Here is a 17,003-nt window from a genome sequence, read left to right on the forward strand (position 1 = left end):
ACTCACATGCTTCGTTAAGCAGGTGTGTTTTAAAGTGGGTCTTAAAGGGGGATAGAGAGGGTGCTAGTCAGGTATTGAGTGGAAGGACATTCCAGAGGTGTGGGGAAGTCAGTGAGAAAGGTTTAAGGCGGGAGAGGGATTTAGATACAAAGGGGGTAGAGAGAAGACATCCTTGCGTGGAACGCAAGAGTCGGGATGGTGCATAGCGAGAAATTAGGGCTGAGATGAAAGGAGGGGCAGAAGAGTGTAAAGCTTTGAAAGTGACGAGGAGAATTGAGTGTGAGATGCGGGATTTGATAGGAAGCCAGGAGAGTGATTTGAGCAGGGGAGATGCTGAGACAGATTTAGGAAAAAGTAGAGTGATTCTGGCAGCAGTGTTTAGGATAGATTGTAGGGGAGACAGGTAAGAGGCTTGAAGGCCGGACAGCAGGAGGTTACAGTAATCGAGACGGGAGAGAATGAGGGCCTGTGTCAGAGTTTTAGCAGTCGAGCAACAGAGGAAAGGGTGTATCTTTGTAATATTGCGGAGGATAAAGCATCAGGTTTTAGATACGTTTTGAATGTGAGAGGAGAATGTGAGAGAGGAGTCAGTGGATGGTGCTCTGACACTCACTTACAGGTTCCCTGTGAAAAAATCAATACAGTGTGACACACAGGTGCTGTTATAACGTGAATATAAAAAAATATATAGGTGCAGATGTGACATACTAAGTCTAAAATAGTGCAAACAAGTGTAAATAAAATAAGAGGCGAGAGCCTCCACTCAACCCTTAAAAAAAAAGACTGTTCCAGGGGCCTTCCAAGCAATTTTCTCCAAAATGTCAGGGGAGCGGTGGTAAAGGCCAAGTAAAACAATAAAAATCACAATAATGTTGTGCAAAAATTTAATAATTAGTGAACAAAAAAAGCCTATAGAATGCCTACTCACAATGGAGCAGAAAGGTGAGGCAGTATCCATAACAGTGGCAATGTTGTTTCTTATGCTTACTCGTTCGTCTATGCCTCTGCTCACGTCCGCTCGCATCACCTTCTCCCGCGTCACTTTTGGTCCCGGTTGCTCGGCCGTCAGGACGTCAGAGGATGGCCCGCTTCTCTTCTTTCCGGATCGCACAACTAAGCTACTGTAAGACACTCAACGCATTTTGCTGTTCTACTGACAGCTTCCTCAGGAAGCGTCAGATGGATAATTGTCTCTTATTACCTTATTATCATGTGTCGTCTCCTTGCCATGATTGCAGATATCAAAATGTTATACTTCAGAATAGCTGTCAAGTCCATGATTCCATATTTCATCTTTTGGATGGTAAGGGATAGTCACGCCCCTTGGCACTCCATAGAACCCTTCCAGGAATGCTTTGAAAGTACCTTTAAACAGTGTTCTGTTTTCATTAGTGTTGGGGGAACCATAATTTACTCCCATCTCTGGCAAAACATATTCTTATCTCTAGATTCTATCAGTCCCAAAAATAGGCCTGGCCAAGGGTTTAACGGGGCATAAAACATTTCTTTGTATTTTTTTAAATCAAACTGTAACTACATTAACCCCTTAAGCACCAGATTGATTAAAATACAAAATATCTCATGATATTATCATGACACTCATGTATCGTAATTCCTTTACTTTCATAGTTACATATAGCTACATAGTAGATGAGGTTGAAAAAGACATCTATCCATCAAGTTCAACCTATGCTAAATTTAGACGACATACTTTACTTTATCCTATATTTGTACTAACAGTATATTAATCCAGAGAAAGGCAAACAAAAAATCCCAGTGAAATATTATCATCTAATGACATCTTATAAGGGGAAAAATAAATTCCATTCTGACTCCAAATATTGGCAATCATATAACTCCCAGGATCAACATACATAGGGGAGAGGGACAAGAAACAGATAGCGAACTAAATAGAATAGATGGGGAAATAGCAAGGGGTCATGGAGGTAGAATGGGGGCAAGTGGGAGTTTGGCAAGCAGCGAGATACCCATGGTAATTACAGATAATGCTAGAAAACTTCTAAAGACTAAACCCAATTGAATTAGAAAGGCAGGAGCAGATAAGATAATAGCACAGACTGAAAAAAAAACTTAAATGCATGCAAGAAGCCTGGCAGATAAAATGGGGAGCTTGAATTAATAGCTACAATGGAGCAGTCTGATATTATAGGTATTACTGAAACATAGTAGAATTAAACTCATGACTGGGCAGTTCATTTAGAGGGTTGTTCCCTTTTTTGTAAGGATCAATCAAATAGAAGAGGAGGTGGAGCATGTTTATATGTTAAACTGGATCTAAAATCTATTCTAAGGGAAGATGTTTATGAAGGGAATGATGAAAATGTAGAAACCTTGTGGATACAAATTAGCAGTGGAGGTAAAAGTACAATGAAAATGTTTGTAGGGATATGCTATAAACCACCAAATATCTGTTAGATTGAAGATACCAAAATACTTTTGCAAATGGAGAAGGCATCAAAATTAGGTCATGTTTACTTACTGGGCGATTTAAATTATCTAGACATAGACTGGGGCAATGAAATTAGCATGACATCAAAAGGAAACGTGTTTCTGGGGGTGCTTAAAGACAATTACATGACCCAAATTATCGAGGAACCAAACAGGAGAGGGGCAATACTGGATATGGTAATATCAAACAATATAGAAGTAATAACATAAATTCAAGTCCGGAAACATTTAGGTAACAGTGATCATAACATGGTGTCATTTGAAATAAATGATCAAAAAACAGATTACTTGAGTTCAACAAAGGCTTTAAACTTTAGAAAGGCAGATTTTAATAAACTGAGGTTTAATCTACAGTACAAAGAATAAATTGGGATGATGTTTTTGCGGGGGAAATGTGGAAGATACAGTAACTGGACAGTCTTTAAAACTTTGTTAGAAAAGCATAATTATCAGTGTATAAATATATACCCTTGTATAATAAATATAAAAGAAAAGTCTAAACCAAAACTAAATAAACAGGTAGGGGACGAAATGGAAAAGAAGAAGCATTTAGATTCTTAAAGTCAGAAGGGACGGAGGCATAATATCAGAATTATAAGGAATGTAACAAACGTTGCAAAAGGGCACTCAAATTAGCAAAAATGGATAATGAAAAAAGGATTGCAATAGAAAGTAAGATCAACCCTAAAAAATTCTTTAAGTACCTTAATAACAAGAAATTTAGAAAAGAAAATATAGGAACCTTTCATTGTGAGATGGGCAGGCAGATTATTGGAGATAAGGAAACATCAGGACTTTGTCATCCATAGATATTCTTGTTTCTGTGTTAAAAACATTTCCCGGGTCCAACAATTTGGAAGATCACTCATGGAATTTTCACAAATAGACAACTCTTTCTCTTGAAGTTCTGTAGATTTAGAAGTCAATTCCTTGGGACTGGGAGGCTGGGGGACGAGGACGTCCCTTTCAGTGTCATCTTTCTCAGATCATGAAAGTTTTTTTATTGTCCTGTTTTTACTTTCAGTAACATTATCGGGCTTGGTGCACTTTTACTTAAAGTATTCTAAAATACAAATTTTTCAGGGTTATCTTAATGAACATGGACATACAGTTTCAATTAACCAAGCGCTGCACGAAGTCACCAGCAACTTTGGATAAGGCAACATGACCACTGGGACTGCAATAATTCCAGGGTTGCAATTTGGGATCAGTTATCACGGTCTACGGTGACTTCACGGTCAACTGATCCCAGGGAGCCACCGTAGGATGCTCACATGGTTTCCTTAACAGCTGATGCTGTAACCTGCAAACCAGGGCAGAGGAGCTTTCCAACAGCTGGAGACACCAGGAAGACTCCATGCCACACATAACTGCTATGTAAGTGTGGATATGTTTTTAATGTTTTTACACATAAACACTTTATTTACACACCATTCTCTCTGTACCTACCTCTGTGAGAACCACACCATCACACGATTGGGGAAGACCACATACCACCAAGACCCGCGAGGGCTGCAAGATCCCCGGTTACCATCAGGAGATCCAGGCGGGATTGAGGCAAAAGGGGAGCAACCCCCCCAGTGCCTTTTGTCCTCACTAGGCCATGCGAGTTGTGGCATTGCCCACTTTAAAGAAATTTCTCAACATTTTGTATTGGAGTACATACAATCCTGCACTATTTGTGTTTTTCTCTTTTTTATTCTCCACATACGATTCTGCGCTCCCTTAACTACACCATTCAATTTCTGCAAGGATCAAAGGACGATTCTCTTGGGTCAAGCAGCGTATCAATTTATATATATATTTTTTATTATCATTTATTCACTGATTATTGCTACAACACGAGCACTTATATATTTACCACCGTCAGATTTATTTCTGTTTATCCATTGACCTATAAGAGAGCGCCTAGTGTATTTTCTTGATACTAAAGACAACAGTGTTAGACATATGCTGCCATGATTTCACATCAGTGGCTACTGCGTTTCAGTTTTTCACTTTGCACAGCAACATCTGCATCAGCCTTTCCTACATGAACAACTTTGTTACTTGCCCATAATGCATTGTAAAACTCCAAGGAACATTATTTTGTATCTACAGCAATTCCATTTACACCAATTAAAAAGAAAGCCGCAGCACTTCTGACCTTTTGAGTGCTGCTCACACTCTTGGGTAACACCAGAAATTGGATTTGAGAGGAATCATCTGCTAGTAACAGTGTGTGAATGTTTAAATATTTACAGCTGTCCGATCCTTAATGCTAGACCCAGATCCTGCGTTTGCCAATTCACACCTCGCTCATTTGTTACTAGACATGAAAAGTTCATGATCTGCCGGGCACTAGAAAAGCAGAACCCCAGGTGTTTTAGATTTTGATAACTTGCCGCAATGGGTATTTAACCATATGAAAAGAAAATGTGCATTTGGAATGAACCTGGACACTGCAAACACAATGTATAATATAGATAATAATATATACGCAGCTTAATTAGAATATGCTTGTTGAGGACTTTAGTAACTTCTTTCATTGACAGATTTGTAAACTAGAACTTCCTCATAAGTACCATATTTTAGGTGTTTTTATATTTGCATAAATTAGTAGTGTAAGTAAACAAATTAGATGGTATGTGTACAGTATTTTGACTGGAAATGTAGCAATTATATATTAATTCTAAGAGGTGCAAAATCAAAATGATGCTCGTTGCTTCAATTTTGCTCCAAATTTACCTTGGTACCTAGACACGAATTTAGAGCAACATTGATGCAAATCGTGCGTTTTCATATCGTGTCTCTTTGCATCAATGTATTAAGGTCTTTGCTCCGAGTTTTGCATGTGCATAAGCTTGAGATTTGACAATTGTCAATAGGGGGAGTTAGTATGTTACATGATGTACAGTTTGAGATATATGACTTGTGGGTGCTACTATAGCCCTTACCCTAAAACCCCCTACCCCCCCCAAAAAAACCCACCCTAAGTTCTTACCCTAAACCCTATTTCCCTAAAAAAACCCTACCCTAATCCCTTACCTTAACCCCTTACCCTAAACCCCCCCATACCTAAAAAAAACCCTACTCTAAGCCTGTATCCTAAACCCCCTAACCTAAGCCCTTACCCTACAAAACCCATCTACCCTAAGCCTTTACCCTACACCCCCCTACCCCAACAACTTATTATTCAAATAAAATAAAGTATGAATTATTATTTAGCGCACAATTTTGCTCTAATATGGTAGTTTCCTGTTTATACTGTATGGTTTAATGAATAAAATGATTTTGTTTTAATATTGTAGTTTGCTATTGTAACCCCCCTGTGTCTGCAAGCAACACAGGATTCTGCCCCCTAGCAGGCTTCTCTCTATAGCAGCATTTCCCAAATGGTGGGTCGCGACCCGGCACTGGGCCACGGCACCAAAATTGCCGGGTCGCAGCGAGGCTGGCCGCGCAGTGTCTCCCCCCCCCCAAGTTTAAAAAAATGATGGCGATTCCCCCCGCGGTCCCACGCGCATGCGCAGGGCCCGCTCCCTTCCTCCCCCCCGCTCCCAACGTGGGACGAAGTACCAGCTCCTCTGCGGCCCGCATGTTATGTGGGACGGAGGGGGAAGTACAAGCTCCTACTGCGGCCCGCTTCCCCCGCGGCCAGCTTCCCGATCTCACCTCCCGTGGCACCCCCTCCCGTGCCCCCAAGCCCACCTCCCGTCCCGGGCAGCAGGAGATATCGGGGGCAGCAGGGGAAAGCGTCCGGCGGCAAGGTAAGTCACCCCACCCAGTCACTGCCTCCCACCCAATTGTCCCTGGCCCCCTCCCACCCACCCAAGTGTCCCTGGCCCCCAAAGTGTCCCTGGCCCCCTGCCTCCAACCCACCCAAGTGTCCCTGGCCCCCTCCCTCCCACCCACCCAAGTGTCCCTGGCCCCCTCCCTCCCACCCACCCAAGTGTCCCTGGCCCCTATAGTGTCCCTGGCTCCCTCCCTCCCACCCACCCAAGTGTCCCTGGCCCCCTCTCTCCCACCCACCCAAGTGTCCCTGGCCCCCTAAGTGTCCCTGGCAAAAGTGTCCCTGGCCCCCTAGTGTCCCTGGCCCCCTCCCTCCCACCCACCCATGTGTCCCTGGCCCCCTCCCTCCCACCCACCTAAGTGTCCCTGGCCCCTTCCCTCCCACCCACCCAAGTGTCCCTGGCCCCCAACAGTGTCCCTGGACCCCTCCCTCCCACCCAAGTGTCCCTGACCCCCTCCCACCCACCCAAGTGTCCCTGGCCCCCTCCCTCCCACCCACGTGTCCCTGGCCCCTTACCTCCCTCCCACCCACCCAAGTGTCCCTGGCCCCCTCCCTCCCACCCACCCAAGTGTCCCTGGCCCCCTCCCTCCCACCTACCCAAGTGTTCCTGGCCCCCTCCCTCCCACCTACCCAAGTGTCCCTGGCCCCCCCTCCAGTCACTCACATCCGTCGTTGCCTGTAATTCACTGTTTGTGTCTGTGTGCGTATGGGGAGAGCGAGTGTGTGTGTGTATCAGTGTCTGTGTGTGTGTGTATCTGTGTGTATCTGTATCAGTGTGTGTGTGTCTGTGTGTGAATCAGTGTCTCTGTGTATCAGTATCAGTGTAAGTGTGCGTGTATCAGTGTCTGTGTGTGTGTATCAGTGTTTGTGTGTGTGTGTGTGTAGCAGTGTCTATGTGTGTGTAGCAGTGTTTCTGTGTGTGTAGCAGTGTGTGTGTGTATCAGTGTGTGTGTGTGTGTGTGTGTGTGTGTGTGTGTGTGTGTGTAGCAGTGTCTGTGTGGCTGCGTGTGTGTCAGTGGCTGGGTGTGTGTCAGTGGCTGCGTGTGTGTGTATCAGTGGCTCTGTGTGTGTATCAGTGTGTGTGTCAGTGGCTGCGTGTGTTAGTGGCTGGGTGTGTGTGTGTGTGTGTATCAGTGGCTGTGTGTGTGTGTGTATATCAGTGGCTGTGTGTGTGTCTGTGCAGGCCCAATAGGCCAGTATAGGCGATAACTTTTTTAGTGGGTCACGAAAAAGAAGTTAAAAACTAACCGGGTCACGGAAATTTTTTTTTGGGAAACCCTGCTCTATAGGACATTTGACTTTGGTAAGCCAGTAGGAAGGCTGGTGAAGGAGGTAGGACTAAGAGAGAGAGGTTGTTAAGAGGGGGCAGCCATGAGAGAGTGAGTTAGTTCCCGCTGGACCCTTGTGGAGTTTGGGGAGCCACTTGGAGAGAGACTGCACAGCTGAACCAGTGCACGCAGCAAAGCCCAGCAAACTAGGACCAGGCGACACAGAGCAAATCTGACAAAGAGACCACTGCACAAGGGAGACCAGCTGTGCAGGACTGTGCAGCAGGTTGTGAGTGGGTGAGCTATACCACAGAGTATATCTTCTGCACCCCACAGTTATACTCGTTCCAAAGTTCCTTGCGAAGCACAGTCCTGTAACATACAGTACACATTATCTCATGAGCTCCAACGGGTGTGCCAGCACCCTTAACATATAGGCCATTGCCCCCAGGACTGGGGGGCCTGATCGTGATACAATTCACAATTCACTTGTGCAGCGATCATTTTCTTATTATACTATATATGTGTAATAGTGTATAAGGTGATCCTGCAGTTAAGGATCACAGTGTAAGATATATATATATAAAAAAGCCTGTTATAGTTCACTACAGTTATGTTGTGTCCAGTTGCTCCAGCCCCACACCACATGTATCGCACAATGTAATACATATACATAGATCCATAGGACTCAGGCCCCCACCTTAGCGACAGACCCTATGGTCTGAGGGACAGGGGTTAAACTATAGTGTAATAATTTTGTTTTAATATTGTAGTTTCCTTGTAGACCTCATGCTATAGTGTACATTTTCCGGTAGGCCTCATGCTTTCTTTCCCCATTACCTCTTAGCATACAATGCTTCCACTGCAGCCAGGGATTCTGGGTAATGACATGCAAATGCACACTCATAGGGGCCTATGCTATAAGCATTCATAAGCCATTTATCGAGCACTTATCGGTCAAAATGCCTACTGTTATTCTGTAAGCCTCGATAAATTGGCGATAGAGGCATGAATCGGCAAAAATTTCAGCCGTCATAAAACAATCACTGGGTGAGCGGCGATAAGCCCCTTATCGGCAGGTTCTGAAACTCGTGCAATTCTAGTAGTCGCGAATAGGTTATCAAGGCTAAGCACGGCTCTAGAATGGCAAGTTTCTCCCAAAATCCTCACACCAGGAAAAGTGTGGCGTGAGGCTGGTGAGAAGATGCTGACAGGCGACGAGACGGGACTTATAAAAGAAAATGTTTTTTTCCTGCATTGGATTTATGCCGGGAGTCTCCGGTGCTGATATCCATTAATATCAGTACCGGAGACCCCCGGCATGAATCCCATGCAATAAAAATGCATTTACAGGCAACTTCATTACGTTAGCGGCTAACCGCGAAGGCAATGAAGGGGTTAACCCTTACCTCTACCCACCAAGAGCCAAATACCCCCTTCACCCACCCCTTCTACCCACAATAAACATTAATACCCACCACCTCTACCCTTCATGATTGATACCAGAGACCGCGGATCTCCGGGGGGCCTAAGGTGGTCACCGCAGGTGTCTGTGGGCCCTTGGGTTGTCCCTGCGGGTGTTTGTGGGCCCTTGGGTGGTCCCAGCGGGTGTCCGGGGTTCTCTAGTGGTCCCAGCGGGTGTCTGGGGGCCCTCGGGTGGTTCCCGCGGGTCTCTGGGGGCCCTAGGGTAGTCCCTGCGGATGTCTGGGGGCCTGCAGTACCAATTCTGTGGCAAATTTGTATTTGCTATACATTTAAATAAATACACCCCCCCCCCCCCCCAACACATACAGTACAGTAATGGGCAAAATAACTATTATCCAGATATGGATAATAAGTCATTTGCCCATTATTAACGAAAACATTAGCCAGCCAGCATAAATAAAGTAAATAAACCTTTCTACTTACCCCTGACATCATGAAGGACACCCTCATCAGCATACTGCTGGTCCATGTCCTCCGATGCCAGCAAGAATACAAGAAAAAAGGTACATAACCAGCAAACCTACTCAAAAACAGCTGTTTCAACCTTTTGGGTCTCATCATTATGAAGTTGGTTGCACACTGTGACAGCTCATTTGCATGTCATTACCAAAAAATCCCTGACTGCAGGGGAAGCATTGTATGCTAAGAGGTAATGAGGTACTATAGGGTTGCTGACCTGTCTGAGACATGCTAATGTACCCACAAGTGGTATTTTTATTTGCTGCACACAGTACATTGGAGCGGGTTTGTCCCTTTTCCCCTCACCATTACTTGTTTTGTGTCTAGATCCAGTATATGAGTTGGAATCCACTTTGGATCACTTTTTCTCCTTTCAAGCTGCATCAATAAAAAATGTGCCAGGTCTAAGGTGGCATAAACCTTCTTGTTTAGAAATCTGCACCAGATGTAAGAAACTTGAGTAACGAGCTTGTTCTTATGACGTGACCTAAAGCGCAATATGACGCAGTGACGAAAAAAAGGTTTCCTGTGTGTTGATACATAGGGGTGCATTTTGTATACTCAGAAATGGCCTCTCAGGTTATTTTCTTTCAAAAATTTAAATTGGCTAAAATGTTCTGAACATTAAAGGCCCCTAAAAAATTACATTTTCAATTAATTTCCAAGAAAATAAAAGCAGTCAGGGCTTTTCTATCAGCATGGTTAGATTTGTTCAAGGAACTAAGACTATTTAATTATCTACCAAAGGTTGTTTTATGGGTGGGATTGCACCTTTAAACAGGCAGTCCCATGTATCTTACATTTTTGACTGTTTCTGTGCACAATACAGTAAACTTGTTAGTTGTGTCTCGCGTTTGATGCAATTGGTAGAGTTATTATACTGTAGGTGCATTTCCACTTAATGTAGTTTTTTTTAAATTAGGTGAGAAGCAGAGGGTCTCCAGAGCCAAACCCTGTTCATTTCCCCCTGCTTCCCGAGATACCTTCGTATGTCATGTAAGTAGCAGCCCTACCTGGGCATGCAATATGGCTGTTTAAGGTCCCTGGTGATGCGGGCCAATAGGAAGCCGTGATGTCATCAGTGTCGTGGGACCTTTAAACATGCAGGAGATACTGGCATGACCTATGGAGGTAAGTATCTCTGGAAGCAGAGGATCCCTGGAGCTGAAATGACGCAGTGCAGCTTCGGTGACTCCCCGCTTCACACCTATGGGAATTGTTTTTTTAATTTATTTAAAGAAAATGCTCCTTTAGCAGCTTATCAGACGTGGTGACTATTTTGAATGAGAAGAAAAGGCAGGAAAGTTGCATGTCTAGAATTGTATATATTCTATTTTTAATACATGTAGATACAATGGGTAACTCTTTCATACATTGATGTTCAGAGATGCAGAATGAGAATACCTTTCTACTTTCTATTTGTCAAGGGACACAAATGTCCATTTTGCTGTGAAGTTGATGATGAAAGTAGAATATCTTTCTACTTTCATCATCAACTTTACGGGAAAAGGGACATTTAGGTCCCTTGATACGTAGGCCATCAAAGCTTTGATTTGAAAAAGTTGCTATGTTATGTTTCGGGCCATGAAATCATTCCTTCTGCAGAGTTATATAAGGTGATGTATAGATTGGCTAATCGTTATATAACTTGAAAAAGTAATAGACAACTGAATTTACTGCAGGTTGTGATAACAGGGAGCAGCATGAGACATCATCATAGATAAAATCACAATATAAAGAGCTTTGGAAATATTACGGGTCTTATCTTCATGTGTACTGTGAAGAAGAAACCTGCAAAGTTTCAAAAACTTTGTGCAATAACCCCTTGGGCCTACAAGCAACACCGACTGACTGCCCCCTAGCAGGTTTCTCTCTACAGGACATGAGATTGTAGTAAGTCAGTAGGCAGGCTGGTGAAGGAGGAGGGACTGAGAAAGGGAGTAGCTGTTAAGAGGGGGCAGCCAAGACAGTTTAGGCAGTTCTTGCATGACCCTGAAGGAGTTCGGAGAGCCGATTGAGGGGAGAACTGCACAGCTGGACAGGCGCATGCAACAGAGCCCAGGAGAGCAGGATTGGACTGCAAGGTGCGAGGGAGAATTCATTATATGAGGGAACCCAGCTGAGCGTGACCGCGCTGCAGGTCGTGAGTGATTGAGAGACACAGCAGAGGATATCTCCCACTGATTTTCTTTATATTGGTACCGAAGTCACTTTGCAAAGTACAGGCCTGCAACACACACACACACGCTATCTAACAAAGCTCCAACAGGTGTACCGGCACCCCTAACATATAGGCCAGTACCCCCAGGACTGGGAGGCCTGACAGTGCTAGGCTTTATAACCCATGATTTTTGTACCTGCTTTGATGCATTCATCAGATATTTTTTATTCTTTCTAATCTGATTTCCATATATACAAAATAGGGTTATCAGTACCTCAGAGTCGTAACCTCTGATGAAGTAGCAAAATTCTGACACGACAAAACGCGTAGGGCTTTCCTTCTGGTTTAAGGACTGCATGTGAGGAGCCATCTTTTACACGGAGCTGAGAGCGGTGAAACTCTGGGGCCAGTAACATCTCTTCCGGAGGAGGATTGACACGATGTCGAACTAAGGCGCACCCGGAAGCGGACCTCCATCATCTGTTTGTCCACGAGGCCTAGGTCCCGGTCGTGAGTGTGGCTGAATCATACATCCTTGGCCGTGCTACAGTTCTCTAATGCAGCGTTGCGCAAACTGTGAAGCGCACCCCAGACTGACTGCAGGGGGCGCAGGGTTTACAGAGGCCCTGCGCGCTTCGCTAGGGCACTTAAATTAAGTGCCAAGGAAGCGGCAAATGCCTCTGCCCTCACTTACCTTGGCTCAGACGGCTTCTGAGATGCGTCGCCATGGCAATGCAGCATCAAATGACACCGCGAGGGAAAAAAGCTTGCGCTCCCCTGCTCTAATGCTTACTAATTAGAGACTTTTGTGAGTTGCAATTTTTTATCTTGTCACAATAAACCTTTATTTTATTTATTTGCGCTATGGAGCATGCGCTTTACTTTTTTGTTTTATAGATTCGTGAAGGAGATAGTTGTTCCTGTGGAAAGCTGCTTGGAGTCTCAGGCGGTTTTATGAATACACATTGTTATTTTTTTCTTGGCATACTTTTAACTTTTTTATTTTTAACATTACTTTTGTTCACTCCCTATCCCTTTCCTCTCCCCCCTACCCCCTTTTCCTATCCCTTCCTTTTTTGTATTGTATGGTGTTTGTTATTTTTTTGTCTTTGTTATTTGTTGTTTGTCACCTGTTCACTCTCTTATCCATTATTGCACGGTTGGTTCATGCTATTTAGCAAGTATTGCTAATTGTTATAATAGTGTTGGTCTGTGCTCATCTATTTTTACCATCATAGAGCCAATAAGTGGTTTAATTTTCCATACTCACAAACCTAGCACACAATCAGCTTATACATGGTATCATCTTTGTTCAGTAAGGTGCTGTAATTTCGCTTTGTTTTATCTATATATATTAAACCCGTTATAATTCAATAAGGTTGTGTTATGTCCAGTTGCTCCAGCCCCAAGTCACGTGTATCGTACACTGAAATAATTATATCGCTGAGACTCCGGCCCCCACCTCAGCGACAGTGCCTATAGTCTAGAAGGTACTACAAGTAGAACATAAAAACAGTGAAAGAGTGCACATATATATCTACAGTATCTGTATTATAATATTACATTTAAATATCACTTGTGAGCACAGTCACATGTCTCAGACAGGTCTGCAACCCTGCTTTTCACCATTATCTCTTCACATACAGTGTTTCCAGTGAAGCCAGGGATTCTGGGACACAATATGCAAATGAGCACAGTGTCACCTTTTGTCTCTCATCATTGTGTCCCCTATAAGCTTATGCCGGCCTACACAGCTTTTCAGCACAGCCTGGGTTAAAGAATTGCGTCGCCAGTAAACCTACTCACAGACAGGCTTTTGGATCTCTTCAGTGGGAAATTGGGTATGCTGGCTTTTTAATATGAAGCTCGGATAGGTTTCAACCGCACATTATATAAGTTATGGTGGGTAAAAAAAGTGACAAAAAACCTCCACTGTACAGTGTACAGCAAATAAAAATACCACTTGTGTGCACAGTCACACGTCTCAAACAGTGTGCAACTCTGCTATTCACCATTATCACCTAGCATACAGTACAGTGCTTCCACTGCAGCTAGGGATTCTGGGAAAAGGCATGCAAATGAGCCCAGTGTCACCTTTAGCTTCTTAGCCATTTTAACATTGAGCCCAAAAAGTTTATGCCTGCCGCATTGTAATGATTTATTATAATATTAAGATTCTCCGTCCATCTATAGTTTGAACAGGACTGCGATTAACCAATTTATTGTTCCCTTTTGTGTAGAACGCTTTAGCATTACTGTATACACATTGTACAGTCGATTTGACTCAGTGCATTTTATGATCGGAACCCACAAACACCGCCAAGTACACTGTAGTTCATAATGTACACATCATATACATATAGGAGTTTGTGATGGAATAAAACTGCACACACCTAAATACTAAACAGGTCTTGTCTGCTGAGCCTCTGAAAATGGTAAACTTTGCTTACTAATTTCAATCTGCTCTACACCACATGGCTTTATAGTCTCTAATTTGCAGGGAGTCGCCATTCTTTGGTACAGCATGTCATTTTCATTTGGAGACTGAGAAAGATTGTCCACAGTTGACAGCAAACCAGTTAATCAGTCTGCATTCACTTACATAGATAAAATGTTTAAAATGTTGTTTACCTTTCAATAGATTAAAGTAGCACACAAGGAAAGTGAGGGAAGAGGTCACGGTATGAACTTTAAAGGAGTAGCGTGTGAGGATTCGCCGCTCTGGCGCTTCTGCCCCTATTACCCTCACTCGCCCATCTGATCCCCATGGCACTCAAGAATGGCAACCTGGTGATGGTACTTACGCGCGGCATATTCTGTGCCTGGGCGCGGGGCGCGCTCTCTTTCCTCCGGTCTTGACGCGCGGCACACGCGCGGTGCGCAGTCTCCCGTCGGTCTGCGTTCTTTGCCCCTCGGTCCCGCCCCCGTCCTAACGTAGGTACTATGTGGCGTGGTTCTGCTCATCGCTCCGTCTCTGTGTCCGCGGGCCCCGCGTCTGGTCTCCGCCCCCGTATTGGCACAGGTGTTGTGGCACGTGTGAACGGCGCGCGACCAGGTCGCCTACATGTTGCGTGAGTTATGCGCACACTCTAATGCGGTTGCTATTGGCTGTGCAATGGGACGCACCTGCATGATCCAGCAGCCTATCCTGAACCGCAGCCCTACTTCCTGGTTGCCTCCCATTGGTGGGAGGTCCCATAAATATGCTCTCAGAGCTTTCAGTGATTGCCAAGCATAACTCCAGTTTGTGTGATGCTGAACTCACTACCTTGAGCCTGTCTGCCTGAACCTTGCTGCCTGACCCTGCCTGAAACTACCTTGTGATACTCTCCTGCACTGACCTTGGCTTTGGATATGACTACTCTACTCTCTCCTGCATTGACCCAGGCATTGGACCACGACGACGCTGCTCTCTCCTGCACTGACCCTGGCTTTGACTCTACGACTACTCTACGCTCTCCAATCCTGACTCTGGCTACGTACCCCAACGATCCACTACTTTATACTCCAAGACCCGGCAAGTACCTCATTTACGCTGTCTTCTATTACCCTGATCCGGCCTGCAGGGACTATCCTACTCTCTAGACGCGCCCTCGTGGTTGTGGTCTGCGTTTTTTACCAATCCCTCCCTCAGCCCCTCGGTCGCACCTCATTTGTGGTGAGCTACGCGTTACAGTATGCTCGGCCAAATAATCTTTGACCTCTGAGCACGCACGCCAACGCCCTGTCTAGTCTTGAAAATAAATGGGAGTCTAATGACCAAAACTTGAGAACCCTCCGAGAGGACTTTAGGACCTTATCCCTCGACCTCCAAGGCCCTCGTCCAGGATTCCGTGCCATCGATCACTAGTAGCCCCCCATGCCTGCTTATTTGTCCAAACCCCGAATTCCCACACCCAATCGGTCTGGGGGAAATCTTCAAGAGTGTCGGGGCTTCCTTAACCAATGTTTCATTCAGTTTGAGATTAATTCTTTCCACTTCTCTTCTTCTCATTCCAAGGTTGCCTACATAATTTCTTTCCTCATTGATGGTGCCCTTGCCTGGGCCTCTCCCATCTGGGAGCAAAGATCCGACCTCACCCAAAGCATCGGAGCCTTTACTAAGGAGTTCCGCAGGGTGTTTGATACACCAGGTCAAAAGGTATCCGCAGCTACTGCTCTATTCTTTATTTCTCAGGATAACCGCTGTGTTGCCCGTTACGCACTCGAGTTAGGACTATTGCCGCAGAGACGGATTGTAATGGAGAATCTTTGTCTGCTGCCTTCTGGCATGGATTGTCTGTGCTGTGAAAGATGAACTTGCGACTCATGATCGACCTACCAACCTGGAGGATCTCATTGCGGTCTGCATCAGGGTGGACCATCGCCTCCAGGAGAGAAGGACTGATAGACGACTTCATCGCACAGTTACCTCCGGGATTAACCCCAATCAGGTTGGTCAGTTTGAATTTCCTGTCCCAGATTCTTCTGAACCTATGCAATTGGGAGTCACTTCGCTCTCATGCACTGAGAAGCAACACCGCATAGACGCTGGACTTTGTCTGTATTGTGGGGGTCCTGGACATTTCGCTTTCTCTTAACCCAACAAGGCAGCAAACGCAAGGTTCCCATGAGACCCAGGGGAGTGTCTCATTGGGAATGATCTCTCTTTCCCCAATCGCTAATTTTAATCCCACAAAGATCCTTGAACCTATCTCCTTGTCCGTTAAGGGATTCTCTGTCTCCACTTTGGCCTTTCTTGATTCAGGTGCCGGGGGCAACTTTATTGATGAGAGTTTTGCAGAACATCACAAGATCCCTTTAGTGTGCAAGAAGAACCCCATCGCCTTGGAGGCCATTGATGGTAGACCACTTCAGCCTGCATTCATTTCATTGGAGACCCAGATTATTCAGTTCTGGTCTGTAAATAATCATGTGGAAGATATTTGTTTGAATGCCATTCACACCCCTTCTATTGCAGTAATCTAGGGCTTACCCTGGTTACAACTTCATAATCCACGGATTGACTGGTTGAGCAATGAACCTATTCAGTGGAGTTCACACTGCGTTCTGAACTGTCTTGAAGGCTCTAGTAGCGTTTGTGCAACCACCGTATCTGAAGAAAAGGAAAGGGTACAACTGCCGGAGGAATATATCGACTTCAAGGATGTCTTCGACAAAGTCAAGTCTGAAATACTTCCTCTACATCGTCCCTACGATTGCCCCATCGAATTACTTCCGGCTACGACACCGCCCAGAGGGGCCTCTTATCCCTTGTCTATGCCAGAGACTAAAGCCATGAAAGAATACATCGCTGAGAATCTGCTGAGGGGCTTCATCCGCAAATCCACATCTCTCGCTGGGGCCTGGCTTTTCTTCATTAAGAAAAAAGATGGGACCTTGCGGCCAT

This window comes from Ascaphus truei, chromosome 13 (genome assembly GCF_040206685.1).
Source record: "Ascaphus truei isolate aAscTru1 chromosome 13, aAscTru1.hap1, whole genome shotgun sequence".
NCBI lineage: Eukaryota > Metazoa > Chordata > Amphibia > Anura > Ascaphidae > Ascaphus > Ascaphus truei.